This window comes from Camellia sinensis, chromosome 10, assembly GCF_055761805.1.
Source record: "Camellia sinensis isolate YWXY chromosome 10, ASM5576180v1, whole genome shotgun sequence".
NCBI classification, from domain to species: Eukaryota; Viridiplantae; Streptophyta; class Magnoliopsida; order Ericales; family Theaceae; genus Camellia; species Camellia sinensis.
The window spans coordinates 155,596,628-155,622,712 of NC_138970.1; positions in this window are offsets into that span (position 1 = coordinate 155,596,628).

A 26,085-nucleotide genomic window follows, 5' to 3' on the forward strand; every position below is an offset into this window, starting at 1 on the left:
ATGACCAGTTCATAAATGACGTTAATTGTATTAACATCAAGTAATTGACATGTTTCTCTAGGTCTTTCTAAAGTATAAACTTGTTCTAAAGTTTTAACATGAAGATTAACATTAAAGGTAGACTGTATAAAAGTAGTTTTATAAATTTCTTTAACTGGTAATTATGGGATATTCCAACTTACATCAATTTTATCATTTTGTAATTCAATATCTTCTTCATTAATTACCAAGCCTTGATTAGGTATAGAAGGTAAGGTTGTTAATCTAGAACTGATTGAAGAGTTACTTCGAAATAATTGACTCATGATTGCTTGTGTTAAAATGGATTACAGTGAGCTTAATACATTGTCTAAATTTATCATGTTTTCACATACGATGTGTTCACACATACCCAATTCGGAAAACCCCTAAAATCCAACACTGCCTAACCAAAGGACTTACCTAGGACTGGGACGAAGGATGGGTGGCTAATAACAAAGTGGAAAGACACAGATAGAATTTTGACAAATTAAGAGAACTGCAACCAATTTGGCAACAAGAAATAGAGTGGACTAAGAAATAACAATTCAGTAAGCAACAGATAGCAACAAAACTTGGCTCTGATACCAAAAGGAGACGGAAGCAGGAAGAAGCATACACAAAATAATAAAAGGAAGCAGGAAGCAGGAACAAGCATACACAGAATAATAAAAGGAAGCAGGAAGTAGGAAGAAGCATACACAAAATAATATGCACACAAAATATTAATAAATTCCAATAATAATTTTAAACAAAATAACTTACACTTGTTTACTGGAAGTAACTGCAAGGAGTTGCTTCAAAATACATAACTTGAAAGCTTGAAAACAAATTTAAATTACAGAGATAGGTTTGTTTTTTGAAGGCAAGGAACTCTCAATTTTTTGAACTCTTGATTACAAATAACAACAACATTACAATTTATAGCCAGAGGATGACTATGCAGCATGTGACTTGAGTAGCTGGCAGCACATGGAAATGAGCAGGCTAGCAAATACTTTCAGCTGATTAACAGAAAGTTGAGGCTGCTATTGACTGTTGTTGATTGATGAACAGTGAACAGTACATTTGACTGTTACTATTCATTACTTTCGGTGGAGGCATGTAACTGAGAAAATCAATATATATATATATATCAACAGTTTTTCTAAAAAAGAGAGTATTGAGTGAAGCTGATAATTATAGCTATATTAATTTTGTTGGCTATATCAGGCATATGGGTCCTGAGCATCTTGAAACTCGGGTCCATATGGATTTTGAGTAGTTGATCCTTCAGAAAAATTTGAACCGTTTGAACTATCTTCTGAACTGTCTGAATCGGAGTTTGACTCTGACTTGACTTTGGCCATAAGGAGACGAGCTATTTGGCGAAGCTGTAACCATCTCTATTCGTAATTAGCCACTAATCCGTATTTAATGATGTTAATGAGAGGATCAAAATAAATGATGTGTTTATTCTGCACTTTGTATGACATTTGGCCTTCTATCTATTACTTATAGAAATATCTGTTTGGAATTCCACTTTAATATGTAAATTGAAAGCCTTATCGGCACCCGAAACCGAAATTGACTACACCGATATGTTATTTGGAATTTTTAAAACCATATGGCAAATTTTATTAAAAATTGATTCAGTCTGATTAATTAAGTCATGTTTGGTTAGCCTAATATTCTAATTAATGTGTTTAGCACCATAATCATATATATGAGATATAAGCTCATTTGAGCTCATTTCGTTCATCTCCCTTGAGTGGAAAAATCTGGTGAAACATTTTAGAGAGAGAGGGAGCACAATTCTAGAGAGAGAAAGGAAGAGATTGAAGAAGAATTGAAGGTTTTGTGTTGAATTCACCAAGATTGTGCTAGAACAAGAGTAATTCAAGACTCTAGGTAAGGATTTAAGACTTAATTATGAGTTTTAACCATCAAGTAGATCATTTCAAGAAGAATTTGTGATTGTGTACAAGAATTGGGCCAAAGATGTTGAATTTAGAGTTAATTCATGCATACATGTACATTTTCTCACAAATTGAGCATGAATTCCAAGAATTCTCTCTTGCATGTTTGAAATTCATCTTCATTTAGGAAAATCATCAAGTTTCTAGTTGTTTTGTGGTAGTTGATCATGTTTTGAGAAGTTTGATACAAGAAAAATTCATGCATGTTGTGTTCATGAACATTCATCATGTTTTAAGTTGAAATTGGGAACTTTTGGCAAACCCTTGGGCCATGATTTTATGAAATGATCCTAAATTCTTCATGTTTTACAAGTTTACTATGTTATCTCAAGTTTTGGGGCTCAAGAGATGTGTTTTGAAGGTTGAAATTTGAGTTTTGAGCTTGAAGGTGAAATCTGAAAATTCCAGAATTTGCATCTACGCTCGAGCGTAGGAGTTCACGCTTGAGCGACCAATCTGAGTGCGTGCACTCCGCTCGAGCGACCAAAAGTCTTCTTGAGCGTGAATTGCAAGCTCCCAGAAGTTTCATGTCTTTTACAGATCTCTCGAGCGAAGGAATGTGCGCTCGAGCGACAATTCACATTTTGCATGTTCGCTCGAGTGAGGAAAGCTACGCTCGAGCGTGGACCTTATTTTCAGAAATTTTGACTAAGTGTTCCAAGGCATGTTTTGGCATCCTCATTGCATCTTAGGCATTCCTAAGCCTTAATTAAGCCATAGTAATAAGGCTATGGATTAGAAACACACTAAGAAAAGAATGTACTAAGTTCCGAGACTGCAAGTGTGTGTGTGTTAGGCAATGTGATAAGAAAGAATAAGAACCAATGTAATGAAAGCTAAATCTTAATGGCCACTTGAATGTGTAATGAGAAGACATGCTTGTGTTATGTATTTTGTGATTGTAGGTCAAGACTCGAGGGTTGATTGATCGCTTACTGGAACCACTGTGAGTAACGTTATTGTAAAGATACATTCATATGAATTACGTTCCAAATGAAATATGATAAGTTTTGATTTCTGAAATGATATCTGTTTTCGTGAACGAATATTCCATGTTTGAAATCTATTATGGCATCCATAGATAGTCCCAAGTCATGGGGAACGGCATGAAAATGTGGGTCCATGACATACAAGTAATTACGAGATCTCGTTAGCCACTTTATTGTAGTGATATGTGTTTAATCGGTATCCGGAACTGATTACTCTAGTCGAAAGACATTCTGTGATGTGTTCTATGGGATGTACCATTATTATGTTCTGATATGAGAATGATTATGCTCTGGTCTGTTTTCTGCTTATGATATATTCGGATTTCGTTCACTAACTCCTTTACCTTAATGTTATTCATTGGGCTTTAGCCCATTGTGTGTATATATATATGTATAGGTGAGCATTTTGGAGCCCGAGCCTGAAGGCTTTTGTCTAGATCTGTGTTCTGTTGTCAGCCAACCATTGTGCCTCACGTGGAGGTTCCCGAAGCGTCCTGTGTTTAAGTTCTGTGGTTTCTGTTTATTTAAGACTTGATTTGATGTCGTTGGCTGTACTTAAGATACTATATTGTGTGTGGATATAATGTATGTATGACTACCGGTTATGTATATAAAGTTTTAAATATTCTGTTTCATATAAGTCAGCACAGCTCATTGGACAACTATATTTATGTATTTGCTTCCGCTAGCCCCTTAATTTTGTTAATCTGTTCAGAGGCCTTCGGTAGTCCAAGGATTACTGGCCAGTTACGATACTAAACCTATAGGGGCGGGTTTGGGTCGTGACAGAGCTCATCTTTAGATGACTTGGACTAGGATGACTTGGACTTGGACTTGACTTTGGGCTGAGCCTGAGATGAAGTGGGCTTAGCCTTTGCCGTGGGCTTTGATTTATCAGTTTTGGGCTTGGAAGAACTTGAAGATGGGCTTCCAAGGTTGACTGGAGGTAGTGGACTTCCTTGAGTTAATGAAGCAGTTAAGTTCTGCTAAGCTTTGACCATGGCAGGTGTTGGAGCATGAATGTTGACTAGGCATTATCCACCCTATAAAAATTCTTGGGTAAGGAAATCAGGAATATAATTTTGACAACCAGGAATATATTCACTATCAAAATCACAAATACTTAAAATAGATTGCCATCGAGCAAAAATTTGCTTACTAGCTAGATTTTGAACTCTTTTTCTAAAACATATTTAGTAGATTTGCAATCAACACGAAGTAAAAACTTTTGATTTAAAATATCATCTTGAAATTTACCTATACATAAAACAATAGATAAAAGCTCTTGTTTAATAGTACTATAATTTTTTTATGCTTTATTCCAGACACTAGAATGAAATCGAACAATTTGTTCAGATGACTGAGGAGTGACTTTCTGCAGAAGGATGCCACCATAACCAATATCAGAGGCATCCGTTTGAATAATCTTGAATGAATTTTCAGTAGGAATACCAAGACAAGGGAGAGACTTGACATATTGTTTGACTTGTTTAACAATAGCAGTATGAGTAGACGACCAATGAGGAGGATTGTCTTTCAATCGATCAAATAAAGGTTGACAGGTCTTCTTAAAAACAATTTGAAGAAGCATAAATTATTTAAAATTTTTGAATATTTATTTTAATTTTTTACTTATTAAATTTTTTACATTATTTAAATTATTTAAATATTTATGATTTAAATTTTTTGAATATTTATTTTGAAAAAAAATTATTTCCTTTGTAGTATTTTCAATTAAAAAATTGATTAATGTTATTTTCTGTTAATAATAATTTTTTTTAATTGAATTTTAAAAAGAGTTTGGTTATGAGTGTTGATCAGAATTTTCAATAATGTGAAAGTATTGTGTTTTGTTATGAGTTATAACAATTTGAATTAAGTTTTGAAAATTCTTTCCAAAATTTATAACCAAACAAATTTTCTTACTTCACATGTCAAATCAAACTTTCAAAACTCAATTCCATACTCAATTCAAAACTCAATTCAACACTCTATTCAAAAATCATAACCAAACAAATTTTCTACACTCAAATCATAATTTCAAAACACACAAACTCAAAATACAACTTATATTCTCAAATCATAGTTAGGAATGGCAACGGGGCGAGGCGGGGTGGGGCCGGGGATCACCCTCCCAGTCCCCGATCCCCGATTGTGAAAATCTCCCCGGCCCTGACCCCGATCCCCGACGAGGAACCCATCACCTCCCCCGCCCCCATCCCCTAACGGGGATCGGGTTTCCCGACGCCGAAATATCCCCGACAGTTCTCAACACACACACACACACACACAAGAACTGTTCAGATCAACAACCATCACCAACAGCAACAGATACATATATATATATATATATATAACAACTTAAAAAAAAAATTGTTCATCAACAAGAGAGAGAGAGAGGGCTTCTACAACTTCAGATCGAGAGAGGGCTTCTGTAGCGTCAGCTTCAAAAAAATTTGTTCATCAACGAGAGAAAGAGATCGCTAGCTTCAGATCGAACCACGATCCAGATCGGTAGCTTCAGATCAAACCACGATCTGTCCAGATCGAACCCCGGGGCTGTGACATGGTGAGATGAGAGAAATGAGAGACGGGGCTGGGACAGAGTGTTGTCCAGATCGAACCATGGTCTGTCCTGTGTACGGGGCTGTGACACGGTGAGATGAGAGAGATGAGAGACGTGAGTGAGGGAGAGAGAGACGAAAGAGGAGGAGGGGGGAGGATGAGAGTGGTGGGAGTACTGGTGGAGGAGGATGTGGCAGTGAGAGATGGTGAAGAAGAGAGAGAGACCAGAGACGATGGAGAGGAAGAGAGATGTGAGGAATGGAGAGAGAGAGAGTAGATCTAAATGAATAAAAGATAGAGATGAGAATAAAAAAGTATATATATAATATATATATATCATTCGGGGGACAAACGGGGCGGGGCTCGGGGCCGGGGCCGGGCCGGGACTGAAACATGTATCCCCGTCCCCGGCCCGAATATCATCGGGGATTTTTTTTTTATCACCATCCCCGGCCCGTCGGGGGTATTTTTCGAGGAATAACCGTTATATTCGGGATCGGGGGGTCGGTTCCCCATTGGGCCGGTTTCATATTGCCATCCATAATCATAGTTAGAAAGTTTTATCAAACGGAGCCTTATTTTTTATTTTAAATAAAAAAAATGATTTAAATATTTTAAAAGTTTTTTATTTTAAATATTTTATTTTATTTTGTAAATATTTTATTTTTTTTAATTTTAATATTTTAAACTCAAAACACAATTTAATTTTTTTTTTCAAAACTTATAACCAAATACATAATTCGAAATTCTACAATACTTTCAAAACTCCATACTCAAATTATAATCAAAACATAACAAAAAAACTAAGGTTGTTGGAAAATTTGGTTTTTATAGGCCTATTTTGGGCCAACTTTGAGCCCAAAATGGAGTGGGCCCCAATCATCTTTTAGGGTGGGTCCGAGGAGGTGACGTGTTTCTTACTGCATGGCAAGTCACACGGTGAAGATGGTTCATCAAAACCATTTATGAGTGAATGAGAATTTGACGTCGTTTTCGAATTTATGGAATGGACATTTAAAGAAGTAAAATATGGGTTTCCTTGAAATGGTTATCCCACATTGGAAACTTAAGAGAACTTATGTGTGTATATAAGTTTTAGGTGGTAATATTTGGGTTGGACCCCAAGAAGCACCCCAAGTTTGTAGAAGGGAAGAGTTATGACAAAGTGAACCTTAACCCAAACCACCATGTGCACGCGCGCCCCCGTGCCAGGCTGGGTTGTGGGTCGGTTCTAATATTAATTTTTTAGACAAAATTTTTTTGAATTTTTCTAGAAAATTCTTAATGAAATTAAATTCCAATTTTGTGTCAAAATTGAATTTAATTTTTTGTCCAAATTTTACCACCTTTAGTCCAAAATTCCTAAACAGATTCAAGCTGTTTTACAATTTTAAAACTGCCAGAAACTACTGCGGTTACAGAATTTTGAATCTGTATAGTTCAAATAGATCAAACTATCCAGCAGATCTGTTGAAATTCAAACAGTACTTGTTCATTCAAAAAAACACATCTGTTCAGTTTGTTTTTCACACCTGTTTGGGTCTATATATACTAGATTGTTCCAACAATCATAAGACAAATTCGAATTATTCTGTTTACAGAATTTTTTATTTGTTTCCTTTCTTCTTTTCTTCTTCTTACAGAAATTATTTTCTATGGTTTTACAAAATAATATTCTGGTTGGAAAAACAAATAGTAGTAATATACTGTTTGACAGATAGTAGTCATATACTGTCTATTTTCTTTGACAACTAGTAGTAATATATTGGTGTCATTAACAATTCAGAATATTTATTTGTGAAGTTTGTCAAAAATTAATTTTGGTTTCAGAAATAATTTATGAGTGTTCATTAATTAAGATTCTGTTTTAGTATTTTTATTTTTGAAGTGTTACAGAAATTTATTTTTTTGTGTGGAATTAATTTGGTTAAATAAAATTTTATTTTATTTCCAAATTAATTGAAAATAAAAGTTACAATTCTTGTTTTTTTCATTTTACAGAATTTAAAATTCTGTGTTTGTGGTTTAATTTTCTGTGTAGTATAAAATTTTGATTATAATTTTGTTTTATAATTTAGAATTGATAGCTACAGAAACTAATGCTCAAACAAGTATTGGTGTGGTGACTGATAACTCCGTAATGAAATATTATATGAAGTTAAAATATTTCATGGGTGAAAGACGCTTTGGTCATTGTTGACGTAGTCACCAATACTGGATATGAGAAATAAGATGTAAATGTCGTTATACAGTGATATTTTTATTCTATGTTGAGATTGGTATTAAGGGTTGCAGTTAACCAAAAAGAATTAATGCATGGCTAAAGAAATGTTTTTTGATAGTGTTGTGGTCACAACCAATATTAGCCATTTTTCCATTGTACTACAAAAGAAAGTTATGAAGTCTAATTGTATTTTAGACAAATTAGTATTGTGATTTTATTCACAAAGCAATTTACATCTTATTATTTAGTTCAAGCAATTAATATATTCTGGTTTACCTCAGAATTGTGGGGGTTTATTAATATTTTTGTGAAATTATACACCAGCAAGAGAAATTAAATTTCTTAGAATGCTTAAAATGTGAGGGTGCTTGGAAGATTTTGTCAAAGTAACGGTTCCGATAATAGGTCCACAAAGAATCTCAATTCTTTCCATAGAACAATTTTGGAGTAGAAGCAAAAGTGGTTTCATTAACTCCTAAGGAACTACTCTATATTTATTATTTACATTTGAAAATGAGAGTGACATAGAGTAACGATAAGTCTCGATGTAATCAAAGACTTAACACCGTAGGACATTTGCTTTTAGTTATGAATATTGTCGAAGGATAATAGAATGGATCCGCTAAACAAAAAGTTTTGACCAAAAAGCAAATAAGGAAAAGTTCATCGAGGGGAATGTGATTAAAGCCTATTACATCAGAGTCATCATAATGGTAACTCTACTTAGATAACTGGAGATCCCAAGAACTAAGTTCAAAGGGACAACTAAATTATGTGTGGTTCTCCAGAAATCACTAAAGGAGTCAATCTCCTATCCATTCCTATGATAAGAGTGATATCTGCAAACATGTGTTGTACGCAGGGGACTTAGGGTAAGTTATGATTTTAATGATCACTTATATCTTGAAAAAACCTAGAGGGGTATCTTTCAAGAGGAGTTTTTAAAAAACTCAAAATAAGGGTCACCTATATGAGTGTGAACTGGGTCGGTTCTATGAGATGTGTAAAGGGCTACAATTTTCTAGAGCACTCATGAAAGACCAGGTTGTTCAGGGCCAAAATGAACACAATAGTGAGAACTAAACTGTGTCTAGTAATATGCTGTGTGAGTTTTATTATCTTGGTTTACTCAAACGGCTAAACAATTCAAGAAATCGTGGTCACTGGTTAACTAGTAAATCCGATAGTGTCTTACAATGGAAGGTTCAAAGCCAAAAACTACCTATCCTTTAGAGAATATTTCCAATTTCTGTACTCTCTGTAATTAGATCATGTTGTTACTTTTTCTCTCCGTCAAATTCCATTAATGTGGGGGATTGTTGGAAAATTTGGTTTTTATAAGCTTATTTTAGGGCAACTTCTAGCCCAAAATGGAGTTGGCCCCAAACATCTTTTGGTGTGGGTCCGAAGAGGTGACTTGTTCCTTGCCGCATGGCAAGTCACACAGTGAAGACGGTTCGCCAAAATCATTTATGAGTGAATGGGAACTTGACGTCATTTTTGGGTTCGTGTAATGGACATTTAAAGAAGTAAAGTGTGTGTTTCCTTAAAATGGTTATCCCATATTAGAAACTTAAGAGAACTTACGTGTGTACATAAGTTCTAGGTGGCAACACTTGGGTTAGGCCCCAAGGGGGACCCCAAGCTTGTAGAAGGGAGGAGTTATGATAAAGTGAACCTTAGCCCAAACCACCAAGCGTACGCCACCGCCATCCAACCGGCTGAGTCGTACCAGCACGAGTGTGGATTGGGTCGGTTCTAATATTAATTTTTTGGACAAAATTTATTTTAATTTTTTTAGAAAATTCTTAATGAAATTAAATTCCAATTTTGTGCCAAAATTGAATTTAATTTTATGTCCAAATTTTACTACCTTCAGTCCGAAATTCCTAAACAGATTCAAACTGTTTTACAGTTTTAAAATTGCCAGAAATTGCTGCAGTTACACAAATTTGAATCTGTACAGTTCAAACAGATCAAACTGTCTAGCAGATCTATTGAAATTCAAACAGTACCTGTTCATTAAAATAAACCCACCTGTTTAGTTTGTTTTTCACACCTGTTCGGGTCTATATATACCAGATTGTTCCAACAAAGGTAGCGTTTGGTTTAGTTTTAGAATCATGATTTAAGAATGAAGTTATATTTTGAGTTTGTGATTTGTTGAATCATGAGTTGAAAAGAGAAAATTTGTTTGGTTATGAGTTTTGAATTGAGTTTTGCATTTTTGAAATGAGAAAAATTGTTTAATTATGAGTTTTGAAAAGAATTTTCAAAATTTAATTCAAAAGCTTATAACTTATAACCAAACACATAACTTAAAACACTATTGAAAATTCTATTCAAAACTCATAACCAAACTCTTTTTAAAATTTAATTCAAAAAAATAATTATTGAAAAAAATAAATTTTTTATTTAAAAAATTCAAAAAATTTCAAAAAAATATTTTTATTTAAAATATTAAAAAATATATATATATATTATTTTTGTTAAAAAAAATTCAGCTAGCGCTTTAGAATTACTTTTATTGTAAAGTTGATTGGAATTTTTTTAATTGTTTTGTTTAAAAATGTTTTTTTATTTTTTAAATATTATTGTTACAAATTAATTTTCATTTAATTTTTTTGTTAATTTCAAATAAATGGCCAAATAATTTGTCATTTTAGTTTAAAAAAATAATTTCTATATTTAAAAAGTATCAAAAAACAAATATATATTTTTTTTTCAAATAATAGGTGGCAAAAAAAAAATACTGTGCCGGTCAACCCGCCGAACGTTTGGGAGGATGCCCGGGCTGATGATAGGGTAGACGCAAAAATTCAAAAACTCTTTGATTACCAAACATGTTTTCAAATATGTTTTAAAATGTGATTTGGAATCATATTTTAAAAAATATAATCAAACAGAGAGTTGGAATATAAGGGTGGAATCATGATTCAAGAATGGAACCACACAAAAATATTTAAAAAGTAAAGCAAAATAAAATATTTAAAATAAAAATAAACAATATTTAAAATAAAAATTATATATTTAAAAAAAATACAACACATAAATGTATGAAATATAGTGCACATTAAAATAAATAAATAAATATTTAAAATATAAAATATTTACCCTACAAAAATAAAATTAAGAAAATTTGAAAAATAAATCCCAGAAATTTTAAAATGCAACTCAAAACTCTTTTCAAAATTCATAACCAAATAATTTTTTTTTTCAAAATTCAATTCAAAACTCATAACTCAAAATATGACTCCGCACTTTTGAATTTTTTTTTAAATATTTTAAATAGAGTTTTGGAAAGAGTTTGATTTTGAGTTTTGAATTGTGTGTTTGGTTATGTGTTTTAAAAATAATTTTTGAATTAAGTTTTGAAAAAAAAAAATTTGAATTTTTTTTTATTGAAATCACAATTTCAAAACATAATTGGAGTCACAATTCTAAAACGCAACCAAACGTTACAAAGGGTTTTTTTTTAAGAAAGGTTAAGGAAAACAAATTTGAGAGCTATCACATTTTATCAATTTTATGTAATTCTCCTAGTTTTTTAATTTTTGAATCAAATTAAAATTTTGGAAAGGGACTAGGTGGTTGATGATTGAATTGGTGGTTGAAGTTTATCAATTTCAATAAACAAATATAGACTTGGTGGTTGATGTTTATCAATTTCAATAAATATAGCCTTGGTACTTGATGTTTATCAATTTCAATAAATACAGGCTTGATGATTGAATTGGTGTGAAGAAGGGCCTCCGTCCACTAGTCATTCTCATCCATCCATGGGGTCCATATTGAAAAAAAGATAGAGGATAAATTTTAAGGGAGAATTACATCTCACTGTGATATAATTTTTTGTTTTTTTGTTTTTGTTTTTACACAAATATGGAATAGGTACACCCTATAATATTTTATTTGTATCTTATCATAGATTCATTTGCATTTCATATATTTTTGTAATTTACATTCTGTTCCTTTGTGTTGTAATTCTCTCAAATTTTAATTCAGTATAAATTCTAAAAAATAGTTATATAAGTGGTAAATTTTATAAATATAAAGAATTAAAATTTTAAATTTTTTTATAATAATTTTTTCAAAACACTACTAAATGCTAAATTTCCCAAAAATATATGGTATGGAATAGAGGCACCCACGTCAGTTCCACGGCATCTAACTTACAAGGAATAACTGAGAGATCACAAGTGGATCTCTGATGTGAGTGAGTTGTTTCTGTTTTTGTTTATATCTGGTTGGTCAGCAATTTAAATAATTTGTCGTTGATCAAATCATTGATTTATATTTTTTTCAAATGAAGTAATATTATGTATATATATATATATATATATATATATATTACAAAGACACTCAAATGATGAGTCCAGAGTATTTTATTTTGGAAAAATTTTACTATACACACCCTTAAATTATGTCATTTTCTTCATTAATTACTAGAATATAAACTCGTTCAACGCGCATACTAAATAAATAATTAAAAATAATTTTAAAATTAAATAATAACTTAAAATTTATTCAAAAAGTATAGAAAAATAGTTTAGAATGGATTAAATTTTAACCATTTTATTAGAATATATATATATATATATATATATTGCAATTGTTATATTATTAATTGTATATTCTAAGGCCATCTCCAACGGTTCATCAAACCTTGCATCAAATTTGAAATTTGATGAAAAAGTCACTTTTTGGAGCTCCAATGGTTTCAGCAAATTAGTATCAAATTGAGAAAACATCAAAGATTTCACCAAACTGAGGACAGCTTGCTCCTTTCACCAATTCACTGTGCATAGCCGTTAAAGCAGAAATTTGTGAAAATTTTACACTATGTGGTTGACCCCCTGGTCGACCACTAGGTTGACCAACCGGTCGACCGGCTCATGCAAAAATTAACTGGTTCAAATGGTTCAAATTACTAGTTCAAACGGTTCAAAAAAAATTTATAAAAAAAAAATTGGCCTTACCGGTCGACCACTTTCCTTTTGATGCACGGTTGGAGCAAGCCATATCAGATTGAGAAAATTGGCTTTTTTTTATTCAAATTTGGTGAAAATTTTGGTTCACCGTTGGAGATGCTCTAAGTTCACAATAAGAAATATATGTCATAATTTAATTGATAAAAATGAAAAAAATAGAATAAATTAAAAATATATATATTTATTAAAATAAAAATAAATTTCATTCATAAATTTTTTAGTTTTAATTTATTATATGTTAAAATTTGTCATAAAACTTAACATACCTTTTAGAAATAAAACAATATATATATTTTTAAAAAAATCGTTCAAATCGGTCAAAAGACCAACTAATGTACACAAAAATTTATAAATTTATTTTATTTTAAAATTTAAGCTCTTTTCAACCGAAACAAGCACAATATTATACTATTAAATCGAAGCATAAGTTTACTTTATATAAGTGAAATAATTTACTTTTTTTCTTCTTTTCCCGATATGAGATTGTGTAAAATAAAAATTAACAATTGTTTAGGTGGAAAGTTTATTTCGAATCAAACAATATCAGTCATTTAATTTTTAATTAGGTCAATATTTAGTTTTGTTGAATCAAACAAATCTAACCAATATATCCTGATAAAACCGCTAATATCGCGATTAAAACAGTGAATCAGTTAAATCGAAAATGGTTCAGCTTAATCGGTTAGGTCAAAAGATCGACTAACTTATACAAAAATTAATTAATTAAAAATTTTAAATGTTATTTTAATTTTAAAATTTAAACAGTCTTGAATTGAACTATGCGCACCACTATATATAATATTAAATGGGAGTATAAAGTTCCTTTTATATAAGTGAAACAACGCAATTTTTCCTTCATTTCCCAATGTGAGATTATAAAATAAAAGTTAACAATTGTTTGAACGATTAGTTTACTTCTAATCAAGCAATCTTAGTCATTCAATCTTTAATCAGATCAATTTTTAGTTTATTTCAAATCAAAGAAATCTAATCAATATATTTTGATAAAACTATTCAATTTGCTTGTTTTTGGTTTTTCAAAAACACTTTTTAAAATATTCTACTTTCTTGTTTTCCGTGTTTTTTTTTACTAATTTTTTTTTAAAATATTTTAAGCAATTTTTAAAATTTTTAGACACACCTAACATAAATACACATAAAATGTATAATTCTTGTGAAAAAAAATCTTTTAAAAATACATTAAATACCAAAAAAATAATAATTGAGAATTCAGTATATTTTTCGTATTTTTATGTCTTTATTAATTTTTTAAAATATTTTTCACAAATTTTTTAATTTTTAGATATATCTAAGTAAGATGCATCTTTTCTAAAAAAGTTAAAAAAAAATGCTTAAAATTTTAAAAATATTCACTAAAAATAAAAAAAAATACAAAAAATAAAAAACTCTGTTTTCAAAAATCTTAATTAAAAAAAGTCAAACCAAACACACATTAAAATTGCGGTTAAACCAACAAATCAGTCAAATAAAAAATGATTCAGCTTAATTGGTTAGGTCAAAAAACCAACCAACTTACAAAAAAATTAATTAATTAAAACTTTTAAATTTTATTTTAAAATTTAAATTATATTGAATTGAAACATGCACAACACTACAATATTAAATGGATGTATAAGATCTCCTTCATGTTTAGCCATTTTCTCATTTTAACTCTTAAAGTTTATTTTTCTCATTTTGGGCCTTCATTTTTTAACTTTTTCTCAATTTACTCCTGAAGTTAATTTTTATTCAAAATTACACAAAAAATGCCACGATACTGTCACATAATATAAAAATATATTATTATATTAGGATTTGAGTTTGTGTAAGAGGTATGAGTTATATATAAAAAAATATTTTTATATCATGTGACTGTTAATGTGTCATTTTTTTATCTAATTTTAAATAAAAAATAGTTTCGGGCTAAATTGGAAAAAAACTTAAAATATAAATAATGAAAGTGAGAAAAAAAATACTTTGTCACGACTCAAACCCGGTACTTGGAAGTTCGGCGTCGCGACAAGATAATAAGTGAAATCATATCAAATTAATAGTGCAGCGGAGTAAAATAAAAGGGTATCCAAATTTTCATTTAAGTAAAACAAAAAAGTGTACATTAGAGCTTCTATTCGATTGTAATACCTGAGCTGTATTATGACTACAAAGTAGCTTGTGCCTACTCCATGCATTGGTTTTGACACGTCACCTGAAAGTGGTTAACAGTTATAAACACATGGCATAGTGAAAAATATTATGCCAAGAGTATATGAGACACAAAACAACCATAGATGGTTATTTAAGTTAAAACATTAACACAACTTAATTTGAATAAACAAATTATTTCAGTCGCAGAAACTGAAATATAGAAATTATGTAAATAAATAACCATAACCGCCGTACAAAATAGAACAAAGGTCACTGGAGTGACAGTCAGAACAGAGGTTAATGGATCCATAACAAACAGAGGACCACAAAGTGACCAAACAGAGGCCAATAGTTATTTAAGTCTCCCAAGGCATGGAACTCCCGTGGTGGTGCTTACATAAAATAATTGTTTACAAAATCATTATCAAATAATTTTTAAAATTTAAACAAATATATCCATGGGTTTCATTTTAAGCAAATAGAATTCAGAAAATAATTAACATAATTGAAATATTAATATAATTTATAAAACAAAATTTACGTAAAACAAATTATAATAACTCAAAACATACATAAAATATATTATAATAACTCAAGTTATAATATAACTCACCTTAATATTGACCATTAACCTTTATTTTCTTACTATTAATTTTTTGCTACCAATCCACCGCACCGTAGTTTTTGTTTTCATTCTTTATCCCCAACAGTTGGCAACTTATTTATAGTTGGTGAGGCTACATTAGCATTTGCCAAGTGATAATTTCAAGTTCGGCCACCTGTTCCACAGGTGGCATTGTTGCCCACTTCCCCGTATCCCACTTGATGACCTTACTAAGCTATAAGTGCATCGACTCTGATTCGTAACTCGAATTCGGAGGCTCGAATTCAGAGAAGAAGAAGAAGAGAAGAAGAAGAAGGAGGAAGGAGGAGGAGGAAGAAGGAGAACTGGAGGGGAGGAGGCCATCAAAATCGGGCTGGAGGAGGCGGGGCTACGCGGGGCTGCGACGATCGGAGATGCTGCGACGATCGGCGGTGGCGGAGGCATAGGAGGGGCCCTTCTCTCCTCTCCTCTCTCTTTCTCCCTCTCTCCTCCTCTTCCCTTCTGTTCTTCTCCTGTGTTCAACAAAGAAGAAGAAGAAAAGAAAGAAAGAAAAGGAAGAGAAAGAAAATGAAGAAAAAGAAATAAAAATAAAAATAAAAAAAATCGCAAAACGACGTCGTTTTGCGATTCGAGCGAAAATCGGGCCACTTTTTTCGAGCAACCAGTCATTTTCCATAAGTGCATATTCAGCGCCCCATATGCTAGGGTGGTGACAAGGCATTATATATAAATACATATTGCACCCTCAAATTTCTTTTATTTACCTTTGGCCCACTGATTAATTTCTCTACTAATAATTAAGTTCACTTTGAGTTTAATTTTAATTTATGTCCGATACTTGAAATTAAAATAATTCAATCGTCAATTTCACCTTATTTAGAGTTCCACAATTAAATTAGAATAAGAATTAATTAAATGTAAAATAGCATACGTGGCGGGGCTGTCACAAACTTTAATAGATAAAAGTGAGAAAGTAACCAAATATAAAGGAGGTAAAGTTTAATTGATCTAATTTTTAAAAAAAATCAATTTAAAAGTTACTTAATCATGTGATGTATTCGTTACAAGAGGTTAATCAATAATTACTTTGTGAAAATTGAATTTTTCATCCCATTCGTTCATGCACAATCAAAAGAAAATATGTATTATTTACCAAAATTTTGTATCATCGAGGGTCTCTAGCAATACTTTTTTTTTGGGTAAATTACACTGACACCCCCTGAGGTTTAGGTTTATTACAGATCCTCCCTTCACCTTTTGGAAATTACACCTCCCCTCCTGAGGTTTAAAGTTTCATTACAGATTCCCCCTTCAGCAATTTAATTTTTTTAAATACCAATTTTGCCCTCATTGGGTAAATTACATTGACACCCCTTACATTTTAGAAATTACAATTCCTTCCCTAAGGTTTAAAGTAACATGATCAATTGCCCCCTCGGTTAATATTAGTTGGAAAAAAAATTCATTGAAAAAAAATTTAATTGAAAAAAAAAATTGTTAGTAAAATTTTTAAATTTTTGTTTAAAAACCAACATAAACTCATTTTTTGAATTTACGTTTTTTTCTCAAATTTACAAACTGAGACAACCATTTATAAACCAAAAAAAGTATCAAACAAATTTTTATGACAGTTTTTTAAATTTTTGTAAATATAAATTAAAAATTAAAAATAAAATGGTTACCAAGCAGGCCTTAGATGGTAAAAATGTTGTAAAATTAACAAATAATTAAATAAGTTACTAACGTAAGAAATGACTTATCAAAAGATTCTTAGGCTATGTATGGTTTGATTTTTAGATTTTTTTTTTAAAATTAAAAATTAATTTGGTTAAGAAATAAAAAATAAAAAAATAATTATCATTTAAGAGTAAAAAATAATATCATTTTAACTTTTGAGCAGGTTATATATATACGTATGACAGTTTCAATTTAATTTGTAAAAAATTATTTCTAACCACTCGAAAGATAAAAATTATATAAAAATAATAATTATTTTTTATTTTTTATTTCTTAACCAAATTAATTTTTAATTTTTAATTTTTTTTTTCTAAAAATCAAGGCATACATAGCCCAAGAATCTTTTGATAAGTCATTTCTTACGTTGATAACGTTGATAACTTATTTAATTCTTTGTTAATTTTACAACATTTTTACAATCTGAAACCTGTTTGGTAGCCATTTCGTTTTCAGTTTTCAATTTATATTTACAACAATTTAAAAAATTGTCATAAAAACTTGTTTGATAATTTTTTTAGTTTATAAATGGCTGTCTCAGTTTGTAAATTTGAGAAAAAAACGTAACTTCAAAATATGAGTTTACGTTGGTTTTTAAACAAAAATTTTAAAATTTTACTAACAAATTTTTTTTTCAATAAATTTTTTTTTCAACTAATATTAACCGATGGGGCAATTGGTCATGCTATTTTAAACCTTAGGGAGGGAATTGTAATTTCTAAAATGTGAGGGGTGTCAATGTAATTTACCCAATGAAGGCAAAATTGGTATTTAAAAAAATTAAATCGCTGAATGGGGTATCTATAATGAAACTTTAAATCTCAGGGGAGGTGTAATTTCCAAAAGGTGAAGGGAGAAACTGTAATAAACCTAAACCTCAGGGGGTGTCAGTGTAATTTATCCAAAAAAAAAAAAGTATTACTAGAGACCCTTGATGATACGAAATTTTGGTAAATAATACATATTTTCTTTTGATTGTGCATGAACGAATGGGATGAAAATTTCAATTTTCACAAAGTAATTATTGATTAACCTCTTATAACGAATACATCACATGATTGAGTAACTTTTAAATTGATTTTTTTAAAAATTAGATCAATTAAACTTTACCTTTTTGATATTTGGTTACTTTCTCACTGTAACTATTAAAGTTTGTGACAGTCCCGTTACGTATAATATTTTACATTTAATTAATTCTTATTCTAATTTAATTGTGAAATTCTCAATAAAGTGAAATTGACGATTGAATTATTTTAATTTCAAATATCGGACATAAATTAAAATTAAACTCAAAGTGAACATAATTATTAGTAGAGAAGAGAAATTAATCAATGGGCCAAAGGTAAATAAAAGAAATTTGAGGGTGAAATCTATACTATATATTAAGCAAAAGGGGATTTTTAACCCCAAGGCCTGTGGGAGCTCCAATCTCTTAATCCTAATTTTCTAATTTTTTGATTTAAAAAGAAAAAAAAACCTCAGCATTTATTGACTTCTCCCAACCCAACCTCAGCATTTATTGACTTCTCCTAACCCACAATCCCTTTTGACTTCTCTCATAATTACTGCAACACCCTTTTCAATTTCTCTCATATACTATGGTTACACACAAAAATAAAAAATAAAAAGATAAGAATATAGCTATAGATCTCAAAAAGATATAATACCTAAATTTGAATTATGATTTAATAATATGATTATGTATTTTTTTTATGTATATCTATCAAAATTTTAAATCACTTAATGGGACAAATTAATCAATTTTCCAAAATTATTGATTTTTAATTTACAAAATAGATTAAAAAAAACTATTGACTGATTTATTTATTTAAGAACAAAAATATTTCATAATCTCTCCCTCCTAATCTCTCTCACAAATTTTCAAAAAAAAATATTAAAACTTGTATTCATTTTCTCTTCTCCAAAAAATCAGATAATATTTTCTATTAAAGTTGTAGATATCTACCTATATTTTATATATTATATTATAACATAACAAAAAAAAACTAAAAAACTAAAAAAAAAATCTTTAAAGTTTATCTAAATAAACTTTAAATCAATAAAACTCATATGTCTATCACATATCTAACTCACATTATAACTTACCTAAATAATAATAATAAAAAACAAATAGAAATCATAGATAAATTAAATTTTAAAAAAAAGATACCCACAACTCCATCTTAAATAAATTGAAAAAAAAAATACCCGAATAGAAACCACACAAAAATAAAAATAAAAATAAAAAGATATATCTATCTATCTATCTATATCTATACTATATATTAAGCAAAATAGAGTTTTTAACCTCCAAGACCTATGGGAGCTTCAATATCCCAATCTGAATTTTTAAAATTTTTTATTTAAAAAAAAATACTCAGTATTTATTGATTCGGTCAAAATCCCCTGATCAGTATTTATTAACTTTTTTCAATCCACATATCTTTCTACATGGCTGCAATTATTGATTTGGTCAAAATCTCCTGATCAGCATTTAAAATCCCCCTATACAAATAATTATAGATACAATTCGTGTATAGTTACTGCAATACCCTTTTCAACTTCTTCCATACATTATGGTTAGTGAGAAGAAAAAAATCTTAAAAAACATAATTTATATATTAAAAAAAATCTAAAACAAATATAAATATCTATAATTATCCTGTGCATAGCATGAGTGATAGACTAGTATATATTTATATATAATGCCTTGTCACCACCTTAGCATATGGGGTGGTGAATATGCACTTATAGCTTAGGGGTTGTTTGAAATGATCTAAATAAGTACAATTTTTATCTTTTTATAAAAAAATGTGCAAAAAAATAGAGAAATGATATGATAAAAAAAATAAAAAGATAAATTATTTTTAACTTTCCAAACTTAGCCTTAGTAAGGTCATCAAGTGGGATACGGGGAAGTGGACAACAATGCCACCTGTGGGACGGGTGGCCGAACTTGAAATTATCACTTGGCAAATGCTAATGAAGCCACACCAACTATAAATAAGTTGCCAATTGTTGGGCATAAAGAATGAAAACAAAAACTACGGTGCGGTGGACTGGTAGCAAAAAATTAATAGAAGGAAAATAAAAGTTAGTGGTCAATATTAAGGTAAGTCATATTATAACTTGAGTTATTATAATATATTTTGAGTTATTATAATTTGTTTTATGTAAATTGTGCTTTATAAATTATATTAATATTTTAATTATATTAATTATTTTCTGAACTCTATTTGCTTTAAATGAAACCTATGAATATGTTTGTTTAAATTTTAAAAATTATTTGATAATGATTTTGTAAATAATTATTTTCTGTAAGTACCATTACGGGAGTCTCATATCTTGGGAGACTTAAATAACCATTAGCCTCTGTTTGGTCACTTTGTGGTCCTCTGTTTGTCATGTATCCATTGACCTCTGTTCTGACTGTCATTTCAGTGACTTTTGTTCTGTTCTGTTCTGTACCGTAGTTATGGTTATTTATTTACATAATTTCTATATTTCAGTTTCTGTCACCAAAATAATTTTTTTATTCAAAATAAGTTGTGTTAATGTTTTAACTTAAATAACTATCCATAGTTATTTTGTGTCCCCTATAGTCTTGGCATAATATTTTTTACTCTGCTATATGTTTATAACTGTTAACCACTTTCAGGTGACGTGTCAAAACTAGTGCAAGGGGGAGACACAAGATACTTTGTAGTCATAATACAGCTCATGTATTACATTCGAATAGAAGCTCTAATGTACACTTTTTTGTTATACTTAAATGAAAATTTGGGTACCCTTTTATTTTACTCCGCTGCACTATTAATTTGATATGATTTTAGTTATTATCTTGTCGCGACACCGAACCTCCAGGTACTGGGTTTGGGTCGTGATAAAGTTTTTTTTTTCTCACTTTCATTATTTATATTTTAAGTTTTTTTTTTTTCTAATTTAGCCCGAAACTAATTTTTATTTAAAATTAGACAAAAAATGACACGTTAACAGTCACGTGATATAAAAATATTTTATTATATATAACTCATACCTCTTACACAAACTCAAATCCCAATATAATAATATATTTTTATACTATGTGACAGTATCGTGGCATTTTCTGTCTAATTTTGAATAAAAATTAACTTTAGGAGTAAATTGAGAAAAAGTTAAAAAATGAAGGTCCAAAATGAGAAAAATAAACTTTAAGAGTTAAAATGAGAAAATGGCTAAACATAAAGGAGATCTTATACATCTATTTAATATTGTAGTGTTATGCATGTTTCAATTCAATATAGTTTAAATTTTAAAAGTTTTAATTAATTAATTTTTTTGTAAGTTGGTCGGTTTTTTGACCTAGCCAATTAAGCTGAATCATTTTTTATTTGACTGATTTGTTGGTTTAACTGCAATTTTAATGTGTGTTTGGTTTGACTTTTTTTTAATTAAGTTTTTTGAAAACAGAGTTTTTTTATTTTTCGTATATTTTTTTTTTTGTTTTTAGTGAATATTTTTAAAATTTTAAGCATTTTTTTTAAAACTTTTTTAGAAAAGATGCATCTTACTTAGATATATCTAAAAAGAAAAAAATTTGTGAAAAATATTTTACAAAATTAATAAAGACATAAAAATACAAAAAATATATTGAATTCTCAATTATTATTTTTTTGGTATTTAATGTATGTTTAAAAGATTTTTTTTCACAAGAATTATACATTTTATGTGTATTTATGTTAGGTGTGTCTAAAAATTTAAAAAATTGCTTAAAATATTTTTTAAAAAAATCAGTAAAAAAAAAAAAACACGGAAACACAAGAAAGTAGAATATTTTAAAAAGTGTTTTTGAAAAACCAAAAACAAGCAAATTGAATAGTTTTATCAAAGGTTATGGCTTCTGTCCAGTCCGGGATCAGACTGGACCGTGCTATTGGGCCTGTGGGGGCTCACCACGGGTCCCGTTTTGATAATCTGAACCGTTCAATGTGTAGAACTCGTCGAGTACTATATGCCTGTAAAAAATCACGTTGATCAGACATCGATAGCTATATGATCAAATCAGTTTCGTATTAAAAAAATTGGACGGTGAACAAATTAACGGTTGACAAAAAACTGTTTTGATCACATAGCTATCGATATCCGATCAACGTGATTTTTTACAGGTATATAGTACTCGACGAGTTCTACACATTGAATGGTTTAGATTATCAAAATGGGACCCGTGGTGGGGCCCCATGGGCCCAACAGCACGGTCCAGTCCGATCCCAGACTGGACAGAAGCCATACCCTTTATCAAAATATATTGATTAGATTTCTTTGATTTGAAATAAACTAAAAATTGATCTGATTAAAGATTGAATGACTAAGATTGCTTGATTAGAAATAAACTAATCGTCCAAACAATTGTTAACTTTTATTTTATAATCTCACATTGGGAAATGAAGGGAAAATTGAATTGTTTCACTTATATAAAAGGAACTTTATACTCCCATTTAATATTATAGTGGTGCGCATAGTTCAATTCAAGACTGTTTAAATTTTTAAATTAAAATAACATTTAAATTTTTTAATTAATTAATTTTTGTATAAGTTGGTCGGTCTTTTGACCTAACCGATTAGGTTGAACCATTTCGATTTGATTGATTCACTGTTTTAATCGCGATATTAGCGGTTTTATCAGGATATATTGATTAGATTTGTTTGATTCAACAAAACTAAATATTGACTTAATTAAAGATTAAATGACTGATATTGTTTGATTCGAAATAAACTTTCTACCTAAACAATTGTTAATTTTTATTTTACACAATCTCACATCGGAAAAAGAAGAAAAAAATAAATTGTTTCACTTATAAAAAGTAAACTTATGCTCTGATTTAATATTATAATATTGTGCTTGGTTCGATTGAAAAGAGTTTAAATTTTAAAATAAAATAAATTTATAAATTTTCGCGTACATTAGTTGGCCTTTTGACCGATTTGAACGATTTTATTAAAAAATATATATTGTTTTATTTCTAAAAGGTATGTTAAGTTTTATGATAAATTTTAACATATAATAAATTAAAACTAAAAAATTTATAAATGAAATTTATTTTTATTTTATCATAAATATATATATATTTTTAATTTATTCTATTTTTTTTCATTTTTATCAATTAAATTATGACATATATTTCTTATTGTGAACTTAGAATATACAATTAATGATATAACAATTGCAATATATATATATATATATATATATATATATATATATATTCTAATAAAATGTTTAAAATTTAGTCCATTCTAAACTATTTTTCTATACTCTTTGAATAAATTTTAAGTTATTATTTAATTTTAAAATTATTTTTAATTATTTATTTAGTATGCGCGTTGAACGAGTTTATATACTAGTAATTAAAGAAAAAAATGACATAATTTAAGGATGTGTATAGTAAAATTTTTCCAAAATAAAATACTCTGGACTAATCGTTTGAGTGTCTTTGTAATATATATCTATACTATTATTAAAAGCCAACAGGAATTTTGGTGTCCTGAAGCCTTGCCTAGAATTTTTTTCCCATTCTTCCTAAAATGACCATAACTTTTTAAATAATTATATTATTTTTGCACTAATATCAATTTATACTTATGGGTAACATGATAAATGCAAACCCATCAACTCCACTACCCACGTTTTGAAACTGCACAACAGTTATAAATTGAATACTAGAGAGAGAACAAGACCATTTGATTTGCTTCAGAAATGAATGGTTGAATGGAGTGTCAATAACAGATTCAGAAAATGGGTGAAAGTAGAAGAAAACGTGGGCAAGGGGATCCTGGGTGGTTATTTGTTCCTCATGCTACTGATTCTCATGGGAAGAATGAAGAGACTTCCTCTGATATGTTGAAGAACACTCCGTCAAACATACGGAGATGGTGGATGAGATCGAGCAATGTGAGGGTCGCCCCAAGTATCTCGCAGAAACTACAAGTCCGTTTGATGGCGGTGATGTTCGTTGGTATTTTTGCAAGCTTCCCTTGGCAAACAATGGTGCGAATAATTTACTCTACTTTTAGACCTCAATTTAATCATCAAACATTATGAATGTTAATCATCAATTAGCATAAAATATAATATTAAAAATATTTGTATTCATGTATAAAATGTTTCATAACCGCTGATCAAGCCAAAGGCTCAAGTAATAGAATTGTAACTATTCCTATGTTTGAATTGGAGAATTTGAGAAGAGATTTGAAAAAAAAAATTAAAAAAATAAGGTAAAATGAAAATAAAATATATCTATATATACGTGTTATAAGAGTCGAGTTTGTATTTTCCTATTTTATGTATTTTTATGTTTTTATATTCATTTTTTTATAAAAAAAATTATATTCAATTTTTTTTGGTTCCTATTTCACCTTTTTAAGCTTCTGTTTGTTTTTTATATATAAATTCTATTTTTTTATTCTCGGTTTGTTTGTTGATGTAGCCTTTTTTTTGGTGTCCAGTCCTAAAAAAAAAATAGTTTTTTTTTGGGGGGGGTTTTGCTATGGTTATTTTTATTTTATTTTTTGGTATAAATTTCTTTGATCATAAGTGTTTTGGCAGTCTTAAGTTTGTATTTTTCTATTTTGTGTGTACTAATTTAATTATACTTTTTATTTTCTTCATTAAAAAATAAAATAAGATGAAAACTTTCATTATATTATCAAGTTCCTTAGGAAAAAAAATGACTATTATTTTACTTCGTTTATATTAAGAAGAAATTCAATGTAATTGTTTATATTTCTGTGTGTATACCAAATCTATTTGATTATAAATATTCTAAGAACCTTGGATTTATAATTTTTAAAAAGAATACTTTTTTTAAGAATTATTATTTTATTTTGTTTATATCAAAATTGTAAGTATTCTCTATTTATTTTTTTAATAAATTTATGATGTATAATAATTTTTTTTTATAAATAATATTGTTTCAATTTGCACACACATCGTGTGTGCCCGACCGCTAGTACATATATATTTATTTATATAATATTACTTCATTTGAAAAAAATATAAATCAATGATTTAATCAACGACAAATTATTTAAATTGCAGACCAACCAGAGATACAAAAAAAAAAAAAAAAACAGAAACAACTCACTCACATCAGAGATCCACTTGCGATCACGCAGTTATTCCTTGTAAGTTAGATGCCGTGGAACTGACGTGGATGCCTCTATTCCATACCATATATTTTGGGAACAACAATGATTCATCCCATTAAAAACATCACCACTAATAGCACTAATGCATTAAAAAAGTAAAAAAAAAAAAAAATACAACTCCAAGACCAAAACATCACATCATTAATGGCGGGACCCACTACCACCTAATTAGTGGGAGCACTAATTAGTGCTCCCAAGCATTATTCATTTTGGGAAATAGCATTTAGTAGTGTTTTGAAAAAATTATTATAAAAAAATTTAAAATTTTAATTCTTAATATTTATAAAATTTACCACTTATATAACTATTTTTTAGAATTTATACTGAATTAAAATTTGACAGAATTACAATACAATGGAACAGAATGTAAATTACAAAAATATATGAAATGCAAATGAATCTATGATAAGATACAAATAAAATATTTTAGGGTGTACCTATTCCATATTTGTGTAAAAAAAAAAAAAATACAAAAAATTATATCACAGTGAGATGTAATTCTCCCTTAAAATTTAGAGTCCGGATCCTCGGCCGCCATTCTCAGCAGCCCTTCCCTACAGCCCTCAAAACGACGTCGTTTTGGGGGCAATTTTCGAAAAAAAAAAAAAAAACATACACACAAAACCAGAACAGAACCGAAATCTGAAACACCCAAATCCATTTTTCCCCCCTC